Source organism: Podarcis bocagei (assembly GCF_964188305.1).
Source record: "Podarcis bocagei genome assembly, chromosome: 12".
Lineage (NCBI taxonomy): Eukaryota > Metazoa > Chordata > Lepidosauria > Squamata > Lacertidae > Podarcis > Podarcis bocagei.
In genome coordinates this window covers 34,175,322-34,193,337 of record NC_138137.1, presented here as the reverse complement: position 1 = coordinate 34,193,337, position 18,016 = coordinate 34,175,322, and positions in this window count along the sequence as shown.

Genomic DNA, 18,016 nt, shown 5'->3' with positions numbered 1-18,016 from the left:
ACACACACAGCGCTTTTTTCTGGGGGGACGCAGGGGGACACATACCCCTAAACATTTTGTGAATCTAACAGGTGAAGAAACTAAAAAATACTTAAATTTTAGTTTCTTCTCTAGCACGGCGAATTGTCAGTTCTGTTGAATAGCATGGTGAATCATCGATTCCATTGCTACCCCCTATGGCGGCCTCATTTCCTGTCACTGTGTTTCCTGACTCTCAAACGGAAGCGAGCGCTTAATGTGTGAAGTAGGAATTGGAATCTAGCCCAGTGATTGGTAGGTTCGTTGTTACCACTTCTGATGGCGGCTTTATTTCCTTTCCCAGTATTTCCTGAGTCTCAGACGGAAGTGAGCGTTTAATGTGTGAAGCAGTGTGGAATGTGGATGTGTGGTGGCTATTTCCCCCAATTTGAACTATAAAATGGTGATTTTCTTGAGTCAAAATGAGATTACCCCTAAACATTTTTTTAGAAAAAGCACTGCACCCCCCCACCCACCCCTACCTACCTGCCGCAGTTGCATCTTTGAATGTTTCCCCTTGTGAAAATATCCCTGCTTGTGGAAAGCTGGCATACCAAGGACAAGCTGATCTTAGTCTTGTAGGCATGCAAATGTACAGTTTCCTCACCTGCGATTTGAAGTGGTGCCACCGCAGGAGAAAAAGGATCAGCCTAGTAACAAAGTGTTACGTAAACAACCACAGGAGATTACACAAATTATGAAATTGTTTTATTGAGGAATCATGAAACATGGATTGTTTTGATATGGCAAGATTTTGCCTGAGAATCACAGACTGAGCTTTGTGATAAAGTGACAATAAAACCTGTCATAAAAACATATTTTGACAGAGTTTTAGTGTTTGATTATTCTGCAGTTGCCTCCATATTTTGTTTGCCTTGGGTTTAGAACTGCCGCTTGCAGCATTAATGGGATTATTTTATTGCCTTATTGCTGTATATTTATTGGTATTTTGTTGTAAACTGCCCTGAGTGCGAATGTAGAAGAGTGGGTTATCATCACTATCATTATTTTTATTTAAAAGATCTGAACATGCTTTTGCGATAAGGCGACGCTGCAGGAAAGTTGTGCCTTGACAGGAGAAATTCCATTAAAAGGGTGCAGCAGGGAAGGGCAACTCACCTGAGGATATATAGACAAAACAGTATGACTGGGTTTCAGTATTAGAGTAGGAAGTTCCAAAAAGTGCAGTAAGGTGGTACAGAGTTGAAAGCAGAAGATGGATTTTAATAGCCAGGTTTAGGTTTAACGTGAGAGAGTCGTCACAAAATGAAATTAGGGTGCCAGCTCCATGCAGGAGTTATTTAGCAATCCCATATTGTTACACCTGTTGGCTAAACATCTGTTTGTTTGGCTGATTGCCAGCAAATAACTTGGGATGATCAATTGATGTTTCACCATTGGGAGCTAATGATAGGAGGCTTTTGATAGTTAGGCAACTCTCTCTCTCTCTCTCATTTTTGGAAAGCAACACCCATTGGAGCTTGAAGAAGGCGGCCTTCTTCCAGTTAAGGGAAGGGAAGAGGGATAGAGGTGCAATAATCTTGTTTCACAGCACTGCTGGTTGTGTGTGTGTGTTGGTGTTCCCCTTCCTACAGTGAAAGACTATCACCCTGCCCCCTACAGGAAGTGGGGGGAAACACAAGTTTGCACTCTATTTCTGTACAGCTGTTGGCGGACAACTCCACTAGTGTCCATTATCGACACAAGGCAAGAGGCAATTCCCAGATGTGCTCCCCAGCTTCCTCTGCCTATCTTGTAGAGCAAACTCTATAATACACTGGCCACAAACAGCTGGCTTCCTGCAGGAGCAGCCCCATGGGAAAAGTGACCAATGAGTAAAAACTCACCCATCCACCTACAGCAATCATAAAACCTCCCACCAACTTCCCCCACCTGCATTCCCACCTTCCATGGAAGCGCATAGGTTTTGTAAACCGATGTTCTTTTTGGAGTGTCATTCAGATGCTGTTGGACTCCAATTCCTATCAGCCCCAGCGAGCATGGCCAATGTTCAGGGATGACGGGTATTGTAGTATAACATCTGGACTGCAATGAGAAGTTCTGAGGGGCAGCTCTGTGATGTTTCGTTCCTTTGGATGACACAGAACTGGAGACAAATTTGTGGTTTTTGTAACATTTGCTTTAATTATAAATGCAAAGCATAGTGGAGGCCAACCGACAGCTTGTTCAGATCCACCCTGCAAAAACTCAGTTTCTTCTGTGTGCTTCTTTTCTTTGAAACTGCGAGTTGCTTTTTACAATCATGAACCCCTGCAGCCAATATCTGGACCAGCCATAGGCAAACTTGGCCCTCCAGCTGTTTTGGGACTACAATTCCCATCATCCCTGACCACTGGTCCTGTTAGCTAGGGACGATGGGATTTGTAGTCCCAAAACAGCTGGAGGGTCGAGTCTGCCTGTTTCACACGATCTCTGCAACATGTGTTTTTTCATGATTGTGGAGAGCATTTTTCAACATTTATTTTAAAGCAAAGGTAATTGGACCCCGATCCCGTTTTCCTTCCAACCCTGCTAGTACCCTGCCCCAAAGGAGGCAGTTAAAGAACTGTAAACTCTGCTACAGCTCTGATGCCTCAGCTTCAGCCTGGACTGCCTAGACAGGATAGGCATCCCAGAAGGCAATTCACCACCCTTAAGTGCTGGTGCTGAAGATGGACCATGGGCACAGGTGTTCTCTGGGGCAGGCCATGACCTGATTTTCACCTACAATGAGAAAATTCTACCTGTGATTTGGAAAGCGAGCTGTGAGTTGAACCCTGGCCAACCCACGCTCCAAGTGTGGTGATGTGTGACCGCATGGGCTCAGTGTGGCATGTGCAGTGAGCATTGCTGCATGCAAAGAACGTGGAAGTTAAAGAATGCAGAAGTTAATTGTTATGTATTGAGTTGAATAGGATCCAAAATGCAGCAGTCTGATTGGTCCTAGAACAATAGGATTCAGAATGCAGCAGTCTGATTGGCCCTAGAACAATAGGATTCGGAATGCAGCAGTCTGATTGGTCCTAGAACAATAGGATCCAGAATGCAGCAGTCTGATTGGTCCACAGGAGCCACCCAATCCAGCTCCAGGTGGAAGTGAATCCGCAACCTGATTGGCCTACAGGTGAATCCCGGAACTAGCTAATCACGTGGGGCCCATTGTGTAAATAATGTATATAAAGCAGACATCCTGGGGGAACTTCCATTCCTCCTCACCACTATGAGCTGAATAAAGAGCATGAAATCCACTCTCGACTCCGATTTCATTGATAAACACCTTGAGTGTCTTCTTTTATATTGTGCTAATGAACTCCTCCCTCCTGCTCCAAGCTGGAGGATATGGCGACTGATGTTTCTGGGGCCGAAGACATGTTGTCCTGCCCCACCTCCCTTTCTGCCACCACGGATGGAACCAGCACATGTGTCTCAGAGGCTGGGGGGAAAGGGCGACTTCCCTGCTATGAAACATGCAGGAACAGAGAACAGAAGCTCAAAGTACGGGGTGCACAGAGCCTGTTCCCGCAGTTCCCACAATTAAAGTGAAATCCATCCTTGCAACAAGTGCATGCCTGGAGGTGCCTGGGCTTGGTGAGGGAGAGAGGTGGATTGCTGTGCTGCTGCTGTGTGTCATGATGAAGGAGTTGTGAGAACCTCTTGCAGCGTGCACCCACCCCCAAAGGAGTGTTGCCAATCCCCCAATGTTAAATGGAATGTGTACTTACAATGTCTACGCTTAGAGGTCCCCAGGCCTAGAGAGAGGGAGTGCCCTGGTGAGGCTGGGTGGGAGGAGGAAGATGCACTTGAAATCCCACTCAGGAGCTATTTTTGGAGTGGTTCAGAAGTGGGCATGGGTATTTGGGTTTTCCGCAGATTCCCTTTTGCTTCAGTTCTGCAGTAGGCAGGGAAGCAGCAGGAAGAAAAACAAAATACTGCATCAATTCAAAATACTAGAAACCCTGTGACAAATGAAATCGTGGATGGGTCTATAGACACACAGTATTTTGTGAAAGGTTAAGTCAGAAGGACGATAACAAGCACACTGTGTTTGTACCCACAGATTCCTGATTGGAGGTCATTTCAGTATAGCTACCCCTGCAATAGCCTTTTGCAAATGCAGGGGAAGTGAGCCACATACAAGACCCTGTTTCTGCATGCACTAGGTTCTGCATAACACTCACTTCTTATGGACCATTGTCTACAATTACGCTATCAAGTTCAGGAAGGAAATAACATCACAGGCAGATGTCATTTTAAAACCAAAGCGCTTTATCTCTGACAGATGTTGTTTGTTTGTTTTTCCTAACCCATTTCTCAACCTGAGTTTTTGAGGTGGTTCATGGCAATATCTTAAATAGTAACTGAACAGCAGCAAAACACAGCAACAACAAAGCACACTTGCAGAAATGCATCCAAACCCAGGAAGGAAAAACACTGGAAGTCCCAAGTTCTATTCTGTGAAGAGCTGCATGCTTAACTGGTGCCTAAAAGGCCATCAAGGAAGGTCCTAGGCAGAGAGCATTCCACAACTGAGGTGCCACAACTGAAAAGGCCCTGGCTTTAGTTGCCACCTAATTCCTAAACTGGTGCTGTTTTAGCAGGGCCTCCAAAGAAGATATAACTAAGCAAGTTCATATGGCAGCAGGCTGTCTTTATTACCTAGATTCCAAGGTTTTTTGAGGTTCATCCAGCATAATTAGGTGCATTATACACAAAGAAACTCTATAGAAAAACCTGTGACATCTCCAAACCTCCAACTATGGACTCAAAGGGTCTTCAGTGCTGTGGGCTTCTCTTGTCTTCAGAACAAGAACCTTGGTGGGCTCTTTATTTGGATGTATTCGGAACTCTTCTCATCACTAGAGCCCTTTTCGAGATCTGTTTTCTTAAGCATCTTGCTTCTGTCATCAGGTGTGCATGTAGCCTCTTCCTTCCTTCAGTTAATCCAGGCTTCCTCAACCTCGGCCCTCCAGATGTTTTTGGCCTACAACACCCATGATCCCTTGCTAGCAGGACCAGTGATCAGGGATAATGGGAATTGTAGTCTCAAAACATCTGGAGGGCTAAGGTTGAGGAAGCCTGATGAATCCTTTCATTCCTCCTCCTCATTTTATTTGTATGCTTCTTTTGGATTGCGGCTTACAATACGGAAAGATTTACAGAATTACAAATATAACATAAGTAGTCATAAACAGTAAATGAAACACATCAAAAGTACACAACAAAACGGAACCATTTCCACGTAAATAATAAACCACAATAGGATCTAAAAATGATGACACAAAAAATTAATATCAATAACAGCAACAACCCTCCTAAACAATACTCGAACCCAAGAGTGTGCTCAGCAGCCTCAGCTTTTGTAGCTGGAGTCAGTCAGGGCCCCTCCCTGATCAGGTGGAGAAAAGGTCAGCAAGGCAGGAAGCAGGTCCTCCAGGACTCTCAGCCAAGATGGTCCCACCTTGTCTCACCACTGTGGCAGCTAGCCGCGGAAATGCTGCCTTTTCCCTTCCTTTCACATGGTGTTCCAAATTGCTGTGTCAAGGCTTGCCCATCGCTTTGCTCTTTTCTTTTTCAGTGACTCCTCTTCCGTTTTTGCTCTTCTCTAAATGTGCCACCACCACACCTTCATCTTCCAGCTGGTCAAGGTGGTCCTTTGGGGAAGGGCCATAGCTTAGCAGCAGATCATCTGCTTTGCCTGCAGAAGGCCCCAGGTTCAATCCTGGTCCTCTCCAGGTAGGTCTCGCAAGTCCATGTGAGGTAAGGTAGGAAGGATAAGATAAAGTCCAGTCAAAGGCGACTATGGGGTGCGGTGCTCATCTCAGTTTTCAGGCTGAGGGAGCCGGTGTTTGTCCACAGACAGCTTTCCAGGTCATGGGGCCAGCTTGACTAAACCACTTCTGGCGTAACGGACAGAAGCCAGAGCACACAGAAACACTGTTTACCTTCCTGCACCAGCGGTACCTATTTATCTACTTGCACTGGCATGCTTTCAAACTGCTAGGTTGGCAGAAGGTGGGACAGAGCAACGGGAGCTCACCCCACCATGGGGATTCAAACCGTCGACCTTCTAATCAGCAAGCCCAAGAGGCTCCGTAGTTGAGACTACAGCGCCACCTGCTCCCTCACGCAAGTCCATGTAGACAATACAGTGGTACTTCGGGTTAAGAACTTAATTCGTTCCAGAGGTCTGTTCTTAACCTGAAACTGTTCTTAACTGAGGTACAACTTTAGCTAATGGGGCCTCCTGCTGCTGCTACGCCACCAACATGCAATTTCTGTTCTCATCCTGAAGCAAAGTTTGAAGTTTTTAACCCAAGGTACTATTTCTGGGTTAGCGGAGTCTGTAACCTGAAGCATCTGCAACCTGAAGCATCTGTAACCCCAGGTACCACTGTACTGAGTAAGATGGACCAGTGGTCTGACTTGGTTTAAAGCAGATTCCTACAGACCTATGATACTGTACAGAGTTTCTTCTCCAGCAGGGTTATCCTGCCCAGTCTGCTTGGCTCACCTCTGCAGGATTGACAACATGAGTGGGGAGCTGCTGCTGCTGCTGCACCAACCACTCCTGACACTATCCATGAAAATCTACGAGACCAGAGACTAGCATTAACTGTCAGGATATATGTATTTCTTCTCATTGTCCAGGAAAATTTATTTTTAACTACTGGAATGGATATAATATGTAGTATAGGAAATTTGGGATGTATTTGGCAAATGGCTTTGCAGCAGCAAAGGGGCTGAAGCTGTTGGTGCTTACTTTATTTCCTGAAGTAATAATTTTTAACAATGTGTTCCATCTTTGGATGACACCAGCATATTTATAGTGTTGCTCATTTAGGGGAAATAAGACTCATGAGAATCGTTTTGAATCTGGCTTCCAGAACGTTTGCCAATATTTTGAAGTCTACAGAGCCATTATATTAAAGCCAAAAGTTATTAGTTGCCGTGATTATCTGGTTTAGAAGAACAAGTACTACCTTTGTGCTGGATACTTGGAATACATTGGTCCGAGCCAGGAGCTGTATTTGCTTTGCTTTGTTTTAAGGAATGGCTATTAATATTTGTTTGCATTTTTTGATTGATGCTTTCATTTATTTCCATGAAATCTGTGTTAATGACATGGACAGATTGCTTCAGTGTTACCATCAAGGCAAGTCTCTGTACAGGAAGCCCAGGGTCCAACTTGACCAAATGACTAGGAGGGCCCACAAATGCAAGATACCTGGCTTACCACTTTTTGAAGTGACATTACTATCTGTCCCTGAAAGAGGAATAGGCCCAGAGTTTACAATTACCTAAGTGCACTGCGGAGACCTAAGCTACATGTTTCAAAAATCCAAACTCTACAGCCTTTTCTACAACTCCCATCAGACCCAGCCAGCATGGATATGATGTAGTCCAAAATATCTTTAAGGCACTAGATTGGGGAAGGATGCATTAGACAGAAACAACTGGTTATCAATAGCAGTGCAAAACTTTGGCAGGCACAAACAGTATTGAAAGTGGGATTGCAAGTAACGACCCCAACAACATCACAAGCACGAAGAATCACAAATGCAGAATTAAAAGGAGGGGCCCAAAGTTCTTCAGCGGCTGGAATAAGGGATTACCTTGGAAAGAATAATTTGATTTTTTTAAAAAGGGGGCTTTTGGAAAGAAACCACCTGTCTTTTCTGGCAAGACATGAGATTCAACTGCAAAAATAACCCAGCTTTAATTATTTCAACTGAGTGGGCTAGCAGCAACCCATAATTCTTTTCATAATTGGGGGGGAAATGTAACTTTTTTTTTTTTACATCATCAGAGTGTTGCTTTGGATACAAATTCAAACATAAATAGCTTAGGTGGAATTCAACTAAATTTTGCTCAGACCTGTTGAAATAAGTGGTGGGTTCGCTGGATCATCCACACATCATTCTGCTTTATTAGTTCTGTGATGCTTCACCAGCGTTAATTGTATTATTGTCAACTGGAGAGGCATTCTTGCACTATAGCACTACAAAAGTGAAACACAAGCCAGAATATTTGTGGAATAAAAAGCTACGGGATTTTAAAAAGTTTTTACAGGCTGCGCACTGATGGGAAGCAAAGTAGTGTGTCCACTTTTGTAGGCGCAAACAATATTGAAAGTGGAATCACATATAACCACCCTGATACCATCATGAATACAAATGATCACAAACGTCTGTATAGGTCCAGTGCCTCTGATACTAATACGTCATCTCCCCCCCCTTTTTTTTTTGTTCCTGGCTGGCTAATTGCAAAGGGTCTTGTAGCCTATTGGTAGGGGGGATCTGACTTTGACTACAAAAGATGCTGAAACTGGGGCAGGCGATTCCCTCATGCTTGGAAGCAGCTTATTCGGTGTAGAAAAGAAAAGAAAAAGGGAACTGTAATGTAATTATGTCATCTAATAATACACTCTTTAAAAGTTTTAAGTGAGTCACATGTCTCCACCATTCCATCCAGCTCCTTAAATATAGCTATTTGGTTTGGCTTTGGGGCAAAAAAAATCAGCCAAGATGGTGTTGTTAACATGTAAAGATTTCTTCAGCACAGCATTAGCAGCAGGGACTCAGTAGGAACATACAATATACTTAGATATCACAGAGATTAGCAGTTTTGCTGCACCATCACAATTCATCTGGTTAACAGAATAATAAAAAATTGTGTGTGTAATAAACTGCAAATAAGGTCAGCATCCTAATTTATTAAGCATTCATAAATGTCTATCGTAGCTCTTTGAATGTGTTCATAGTTCATACTGTCATTTTTTTCTACTTCAGATGTTCAGTGTGTCAGTGCCATAGCTTATGTACCAGCTATGCAGCAGGGTTGGGGGACTGGAAGGAAGTGGAGTAGCTGAAGAGGAAACCCTCCGCACTGCAACCTTTCGTTGCAGCTCCAGCATATCTTTCCTATTTCTGTTCTATAGGAACTTACTGGTGGAAACAGAATTCTCAAGATTGCCTCTTTCATTGCAACTGCCCTTTCCTTGCCATTCTTTTTATCTAACGCCAGCCTCTGAAGCAGAAATATTTCAGAAGGAAATGCGACATGGAAGCCCTAGGAGATGCAACGTAATTAGAAATGGACTGCAAAAGTACAAATTGCTGGGGAAATAATTATCTGAAACACTTTGAAGCACCATTAGAGGAGCAAAACCTTCTTATCAGTAAGCGGCATGAGCACAAGTTTAAGGATACTAATAATAGCATCACTTTTCCTCTTCTGGAGTAAAAATTACCTTAATGTATTTTAGCAACCCCCTTTTCATTTATATGCCAGTGCTGCTGTCCATTTTATGTTTGTGATTTAGATATTTCACTTTAGGGCACCCAAATGCTACATGTGGTTCAGAAACTGAAGTTACTAAAGAATGCAAATGTAGGTCTTTTCACTGGGACACACACTGCAAACATATGCTATATTATCCACCCGCTGGATGCCAGTTCATTTCCAAGCCAAATTCAACACTCTCTGCAGGTCCTCCGTCCCTCCAGCCATCAGGTGGGTACTAAGGAGGTGCCCTTTTGACTATGACACTCCCTTTGTAGAATTCCTTCCCTATAGAGGGAATAAAGAATGACGTAGATACCTGGTGTCTACTTCATTCTTTATTACACTTGCTTGGTTTTGGGGACAAAGCCTTCAAACTAAGTTCTTATTCTTAGAGTCTTCTTCTCCAAGGCCTTTCAGATACTCCTTTGACTTATTATATGCTGTTAGTTTTATTTCCATTTTTTTAAAAAATGCTTTTAGTGTAATCTGCCCTGGGATAAAGTTTTTCAAATGATGGGCAGCATGTAAATAAACAAACAATCCCCAAATAAAATTATTCTTAGATTTGTCCAACTCATTCAATAGATGCTTCAGTTTCTTCTTGATCACTGTTTTCTCAGCGACATAACAAGTTTTCATTCCTGGTGTCTGTGTATTAAGAAAGAAAGAAAGCTGCGCGTACACAACAGCACAGTAATTACACAAAGACAGCATGAAATAATTATGTGAGGTCTTAAAAATTCTCATAGTATTGGTTTCAAGAGTGTTTTGTATGCCTGACACGTATTGAGAATCAAAACAATATGCCAGCTGAAATGGGACGGCCCTGTACTGAGAAACCGGTTCTCCCCACCCCCCACCCCGGTTTTATGCTATTAAAATGTGTAATAAAAGGTTTCCCCCCTCGCTTTAATGAAAGCCAAATGTCAGCAACAGTAATTAGAATGTTTGCAGTGAAGTAAGGTTTTAGATCTTCAGCACAGCGATGCCCTTCAGGTTTTGATTAATTATGGCCAAGCCACACAAGAGGCTGTTCCTAGAACCACCCACTGGAAAATCCTAGAAGCATCTTCCATGGTCCTCCTGCTTACATTCCTTTCTTATAAACTGCATACATATTATAGGGGAAATAACCTCTCTTGGGGCAAAATGTGTCTTACATGATATAGAAATAAGAGAAGTATAAAACAAAGATCTCTTTCAGACTGTGAGGGAAGTTTTGATTTCTGCTTTACTTTTTTGTGCAGAGGAGAGAAGCCTTCTCCACTTATTTTGTTTCCAAGAACAGCTTCAGTATCCAACAGCTGGTCCTGGAAAACTTAGTTTTAATTTCACTATACCTAGAACACTTGCAAAGGTTCCAAAGAGCAGGGGAGAAACTGAGAAGTTTCCTCCTGCCTTCGTAGCAAGTGGAGGGAAGTCCCTTTAATGGTTGAGGTGAAACTGATAACAAGTTAAAAATTCCTTTCCAGGTTTCATGTCTTATCTTTGCAGCATTTGAGATGGGGACTAGAGAATGCACGGTATCATGTTTAAACTCAAAAAACAGGCTGTAAAGAGCAGCTGTGAAACAGGCCCCCCCCCAGTCCTTTACAGCTAGCGGACCTCCAGAAGACCTATTGAATGAGCATACATCCTGATACATCCTGAACAAAGCTTATGTGGAAGTTTGACAGACTTTCCTGAGCATTTATTCCAATTTATTTGTGCATTGGTTATACAACAATGAGCATCCATCATGAATTCATCCTCCTTTGCTTGTGGGATGTTTATACACACTCCCATTAGTAACTTGTTCACCCCTAACACTTTCCAAATTGCAAAAAGTGGTTGTTTTCCCCCAAAGGTGGATTTGTTGTGCTAAGGTGACATAGCCTTTTAATGTACATTAAGTACCAAGTTGAATCTCCTTCAACATAGTGACACCCCTAGTTGGGGGAAACCTCCTCGCTGAGGATTTTTAAAAAAACCAAACCAAAACAAAACAAAAAAACCTGAGTTGGGAAAAGTGAAATTGTAGAGGTGAAATTGTAGAAACATTTGTCAATTTGGCAATTTCACAGCTTTTCTTAGCAGACTTTGCACCCAGTTTGCAGAACTTAAGTCAGATGATACACATTATCTCGGAAGTGAAACTGCTAAGGTTGGTTTAGGAGGAGACTTTCCAAAGTAAAGATGAAACTGATGGGAGTTTCAAATTCCTTACCAATTTAATCATTATACCGAATTGAAGGTAGGCAGAAAGACTACCCATCTCACTGCTGCTCCTTGCCAACTTTGTACACAAATCCCCAAGCTTTTCAACTATGTGATGCATAGCCTATTCTGCTTTGGTCAAACTTCACTTGAAAGGCTGTGTTCAATTCTGAGGGCCAGTTTAAGAAGAGTACTCTTCATCAGGGCATCCCGGTTTTGGGAGCCATGGGCGTGTTTTGAGGCTCTATGATCTCATGCAGAGTCATATCCCAGATCCTACGGTAAAAATGTTAGAGGGTTTGCAGAACATAACCAGTAGTATATGTATCTCCTGTTCACATAAAGCATGTTCCTCTTACTTTAAAGTAAGAAATGATGACAGAAATGTCTCATTACTTCAACACAGTGGTTCCCAAACATTTTTTGGGCCATTGCCCCTGTTAAGTTGTGGGTGAACATATCAGACGACACAGAAATTCTTCAAACAGCTCTTGTTTATTCACAGGCCAGAACTGAACTGAACTGAAGGGTTCAGCCAGCCTGCTTATATAGAGCTCCACTAGGATGCAACAGTAACCATTTTCTGTAACTATCCAATCACGGAACGTCACTTTCGATCCCTTATTTGCATATGTAGACCTGAACTATCTACAGTATCCCCCTGCTGGCCCAGGGTGAGACCTTCAGTACATAACAGCCCCCTTGGTTCCATAAACGCATCCCCAGTGGGTCCTACCCTATGAAAATCATTATTCAGAATTATGGTTTGCACGACCTACTAAGGAAGATAACTCAATAAAATTCAAAACAGTAACAATTAATTGCACATGTATTCAAAATGCAATTAAAACTATAATTAATTCAACAAAATGGATGAACTTGGTCCATTGACATCAACTTCTAAAAGTCTGATTTTCAGTTACGGCTCCAGCACCCTCCTGACACCCCCTTGCCTCTAAGTGCCTCCTCTAGCTAATCCCACCCCCCAACCTGCACATATTCGTGTGCCGGGAGATGGCTTTACCAGTTACGAAGTCTATGATACACAACAACATATTTTAAAAATCAAGGATTCCAACAAGGGGGAAAAAGCCACCCTGAAACATAAAGACAAGCCAAATGCTGCAACCAAAATCTGCTTGTACTTTCAAGAATCTGATTTAGCAACAGCTTGAGTGGAGCAGATCCAAAGGTTACACCATCTGCTGGGCCTCAAATCCAAGATTAAGCTTGTAGGCCTGTCAGCCAAGAAGACATGATTAATTCTTAGCTTCATGACACAAAAAAATGTTAAAGTGGGAGTAGTTTTGTTTTGTTTTGTTTTGCTAACTTCACGTCCAGAAATGTTTTCCTCTTAACATAAGTCTTCTAAGCTCTGATGGGGCTGCGTGATATTTACTGCCTGCCAAAAGTGTCAGTTATATTCTTGCAGACCTTAGCACTAGCGGGAACAGCACAGAAAATACTGGGATGCCCCATGGCATCATGGCTGGAAAAAAATTTACTGTATAAAATGCCAATGACAAGGTCTTTACTTGTCTATAAGGCTCTGGGCTGAGGTGTCACCTAGCCAATTTGGTATAACTAGGCGGTGTTGCTACAGTGGCAGAAGGGGGAAGGCATTTATGCAGCAGAAAAGAGCTTTAAAAGAAAAGCCCTCTTCCTTTCAGCTCAATCCAGAAATCAAAGCAAACAGGAGAACATGAACAAGAATTGGCAGTTGCTATTAATACGTTGATTTCCCCCCAGAGATAACTGCACAGGGCCATATTTAAGAACAGTATATAATATTAGGCAATTAAAGAAAGCAGTCCATTTGTTGGGCAAGTAACAAAACATCCTTAACAGTGAGCAAAATGCAAGAAGGGGTGTGTTTGTTTGTATGTTTAAAGTATGGTATTGTCTTTCCTCACATGTGAGGCAGGGGGGTGTCTTATTGTCTGATGGAGGTTGCATGCTTGACCCTGCAGTCCCCTCCCTGCCCCCCGTTATTTTGCATTATAATGTTATACTTGCATATAGTACATCACAATTACTCTCTCTGTGGGATTGTAGGTGAAAACATTTAAAAAAGAAATAGGAAATTGAGAAAGATGTCTATATGGTTGGGAACTGAAGGTGAGGAGAGGAACAATGCCATGGACTATATCTCAAGACTACAAGTATCTTGTGATTGTGTGATTTCCCATATGCATGAGTCCGATCCAGATCCAATGTAATCTGTGGCCCAATTGCAGCTGGAATCCAATACGGGAATGACTTTCAGTTAGCTTTATATCTTAGGAATTTGTCCGTACCCACCTATCGGCGTTTATTTACCAAAGCTAGATTAAATGTATTTCCATCGGAAGTTCTTAATGGTAGGCTGAGAGGCATCCCCTACCAGAATAGGCTTTGTTTATGTTCCCAGGGCGTCGATTGCATGAGCCATATCCTTCTCCATTGTGGGCAGTATGAGCAAGCAAGGGACCAACTGATCAAACTCTTACTAGCAAATTTGCTGGGAAAATCTGAAGCCTCCCATATTAAATACCTTCTGGAGGATAGGTCAAATGATATTACACTGACCGTGGCAAAGTTTCTTTCGGAGGTTGCAAGAAACAATAACCATCACGCACTAGACATAACAAAATGACTACCTCGGCCTCTTTCGCCTGTTGTTTGGTTGTTTTAACTGTATCTTGTTTTGAAACTGTTTTGTGGGTCTATGGACCGCAATAAAGATATTTGATTTGATATGCATGAGTCTTGTTTATACGGTCTGCCAATCTGCACTATTAGCAAAGTACTTTTCTGCCTTTTCTGTTCTGTTTTGTTCACTCCCTACTGGACACAGCTGACACGTTGTTTACAGGTGAACCTAATGGCAACATTACCCTCAGCATTTGTTGGAGACTGGAGGGTTGTACGAACTGGCCGTCTAGCTAGATACCTCACAAGAAGCATTGCTATCAAATTTAACCCTTGCCCCCTTTCAATTTGCCTGCTTAGAATCCTTGGTACCCTTAACATTCCTTTCTTAAAGAAATCCATGTGTTGAAATCTACAATCTTCTGATCAAAATAAAGGTTAATAGTACTTAAATGGAGTTAAACAGATTGGCAATGTGTATTCTCTGATTCACTGCAAAAACAAAAATAGGGGGAACAACAGGGAAATAGGAAGGTGACAATAGGCAGATGTAAAAATAATGACAAACACGATGAAACAGATGTTCATATTGTAAGAGTATGCTGCTTCTTTCATTTGGTGTTTTATTTTAAGGATTTATAAATTTTTGCATTCTTTCTCAGTAACGTTCTCCATATACACTCCTCAAAAAGACATCTACATCTCTCTTTCCTCTTCAGTTTATTTCATTTAGGACTTCCACCCTTTGATGAGGAGCAGCATTTGATTTTTATTTCTCCACATTTTGTTTTGGTCTGAGGAAAAAGGGAAGTAGAACTTTAAAAAGTAAAAGAGAAACTCCATGAAATTTTATCAAGCATGAAATGGCGTTTAAGCAAAACAGGCGGATTGCTGAAGCAAATGCTTCAGTTAGGAAGGAAATGCCATTGACTTTATTACAGCTGCCTAATGTTTTCCACGAACTGCAGAAAATAATTCATTGTATCTTAGTGACCTACAATAACAGCTGACTGCTTGCACTTGGTGGAAATGTGATTTGTGCCTACATTTTTTTCTTTTTTTAACTATTTCAAGTTTCAGCATTTGGGCCTGCAGAACTTCAGGAATTCCCTTTGCATTTAGTGCGAACCATGTGGCTGAGAATTGGCCTTTGGTGAACAAGACTGTGTATTTCAATGCAACGTTCTTTTTGCTGACTCGGGAATATCTCGGTGTGGTCTCGTTTTGTTGCACCTTTTGCAATGCACCGGAAATGTACCCTTTTTCTTTTCAGTACCGCCATATTGTTGTATCCTCCACTTAACTGTGCAGCATTTGTAATGCAGCATTTCTAGAAAACACACACACACACACACACATGCATAATAAGTCAAAAGTATCATAGTGCACTGATATTCTGTGAAGTTCAAGTAAATACACCCAGAGTGTCTCAGTCTGGCAAACAGGTACAAACAGAACAAGACATGCTTGACATAAGCATCATGTGAATGCAAGAAGAGCCTGCTCGATGAGGCTAATGGTCCATCTAGTCCAGCGTCCGGTTCTCACAGTGGCCAACCCAGATGCCTTTGAGAAACCTCCATGAAGAACATGAATGCAACAACACTCTGCCTACCTGACTACATTATTACATGAGCACTGTTCCACAGCATTTGATATTTTTGTTTACATACATTCATTCGATATAAGATGGGTTTATGAAGGAATTCTATATCCTCCCACCACGCTGACAAAGAATTCTACGAAACAGTAGTCAATATCCGGAATCACTGTTCAGTGTTGGGGCATCATATTTGCTGAATACACAAAGCTTCACAGCTTGTCTTACATCGTATGAAGCCTGGTAACTCGCTTCATTTAAAGATTTCAGAGACTTTGAGACCAAAGATTTCATTTTGTACTTGTTATGGTTTGAATGAATTCTATAAAGATTGTCTATTGCGTATGTACATGGTCATCGTGTTGCCTAGACATTGCTGACGTTCTCTTTGCAACACAGGGGTTTGTTTGGTTACTACTTACTACCTGCAACTCCCAGCAACTTATATTCAGAGCCATACTGGCTGTGATGGTGGACCTAGAACCTAGTCATCGGGGGTAGAGTTATCATTAACAGCCCTGTCCTCCACTGAGTATAATCCCCCTCTTAAAGCCACCCAAGCTGGTGGCCATCATTGCCTCCTAAGGGAGCAGGTTCCATAATTTAACTAGGTGCTACATGAAGAAGTACAGTACTTGCTTTTATCTGTTCTGGATCTGCCAACAATCAGCTTCCACAGATGCCCACTGGTTCTAGTTATGAGAAAAGGAGAAAAACTCGGTATGTGAGGCAGCAAGCACACCATACATATTGTTAGGAAGGTTGTGTGGCACCCCCACCCCCAATTGCTGCCGAGCAGTAGCAAGATCCCAGGGGTTCCAGGAGCTCACCCAGGGTTGCGTTTGCATTGGGAATCAAGACACGATGGAGACTGCTGTGTTTTTTAAGAAGTATTGTTTACACTGGACGCTTTCAATGAAGGAAAGTGTGGAGTTTACAGTGTTCACATCTCAACAGGGGCTTGTCCCCCCCCCCCCAGAGCAGTGCAGCATTGGAGTTCAAGGCATCCTACACACCGTTCCTGTGCCCCTGTCCCAGCCTGTCAATATGGTTCTGCCCCACATGGTCTCTGCTTTGAATTCTGCCCCTTCCTTTCTGCTTCCCAAGAACTTTTGCTAAGCAGGTCCTTCTCTTCTCCAAACGTCTCTGTTTTAAAAGGGCCACATTTTTTGCTGTGTGGCAACACACACACACACACACACACACACACACACAGCCCCGGTAATCTTGGCAACCCTCGTTTTTGCACAGATCCAAGGAATCTTTCTTTGATGTGTCGAAGACTGACTATTGTTTCTCAATGGCTTGCACTCAGCTAGCCCAGCCTGGCTAGTTTGCATAGGGTAAACCCAGGAATTTCCGTGTTTGGCAGAGTTCAGGAGAACTGCTGCAGCTGCTTGTACTTTCCCTTCAACACGCCCCCCCCACAGTATTAGTAAAATTACTAACATTCACTAACTTCCTAGAATTATGAGCACCTTTGCACCCCCAGACTCTGGCACCCCAGATCTATAACAATATAAAACACATGTAACACACATGACCTCTGTCAAAAAATACCAGAAATTGTAGGGGTTGGGTGCTGGGAATTGTAGCTCTGTGAGGGGTAAAGTACAGTTCCCAGGATTCTTTGGGGGAAAGTCATGTGCTTTAAATGAATGCTGTGTGACCTCCATGTGCAGCAATAGTGTATATTCAATAATGAATGTAGAAAGCAACCAAATAAATGTGTACCGCATGTAATAAGGGGATGACAAAAGCACCTTAAAGACACAACAATTGTAGCACTTTTGTAAAGCCAGAGTTCAAAATAATAAACTATATATTGGGCTGTATTTTCTTGGGTAGAGAATCACACCCTTAGGAGGGCTCACTACAATAGTATATCATTGCTTTACACTTAGCTGCTTGTTGTACATATTCACCATGTGTTACAAATTACCAGTGGTATGATGGCAATTGCTTGGAATGGGAATTTCATTTACCATGTGTCCCTGTTGGGGACTAAGCACAAAACAGGAACCCCAGAAATGCAATTGTTTTCTGCAGTCTTAAATGTATTGAGCAGAGTGGGGAACTTGTGGCCCTCCAGTTGCTGCTTGACAACTCCTATGATAGAAATAATAGAATTGTAGAGTTGGAAGGGATCCTGACGATCATCTAGTCCGACCCCCTGCAATGCAGGAATATGCAGATGTCCCTTACGGGGATTGAACCTGCAACCTTGGCATTATCAGCACCATGCTCTAACCAACTAAGCTATCCAGGCTGACCCCTGACCCTTGG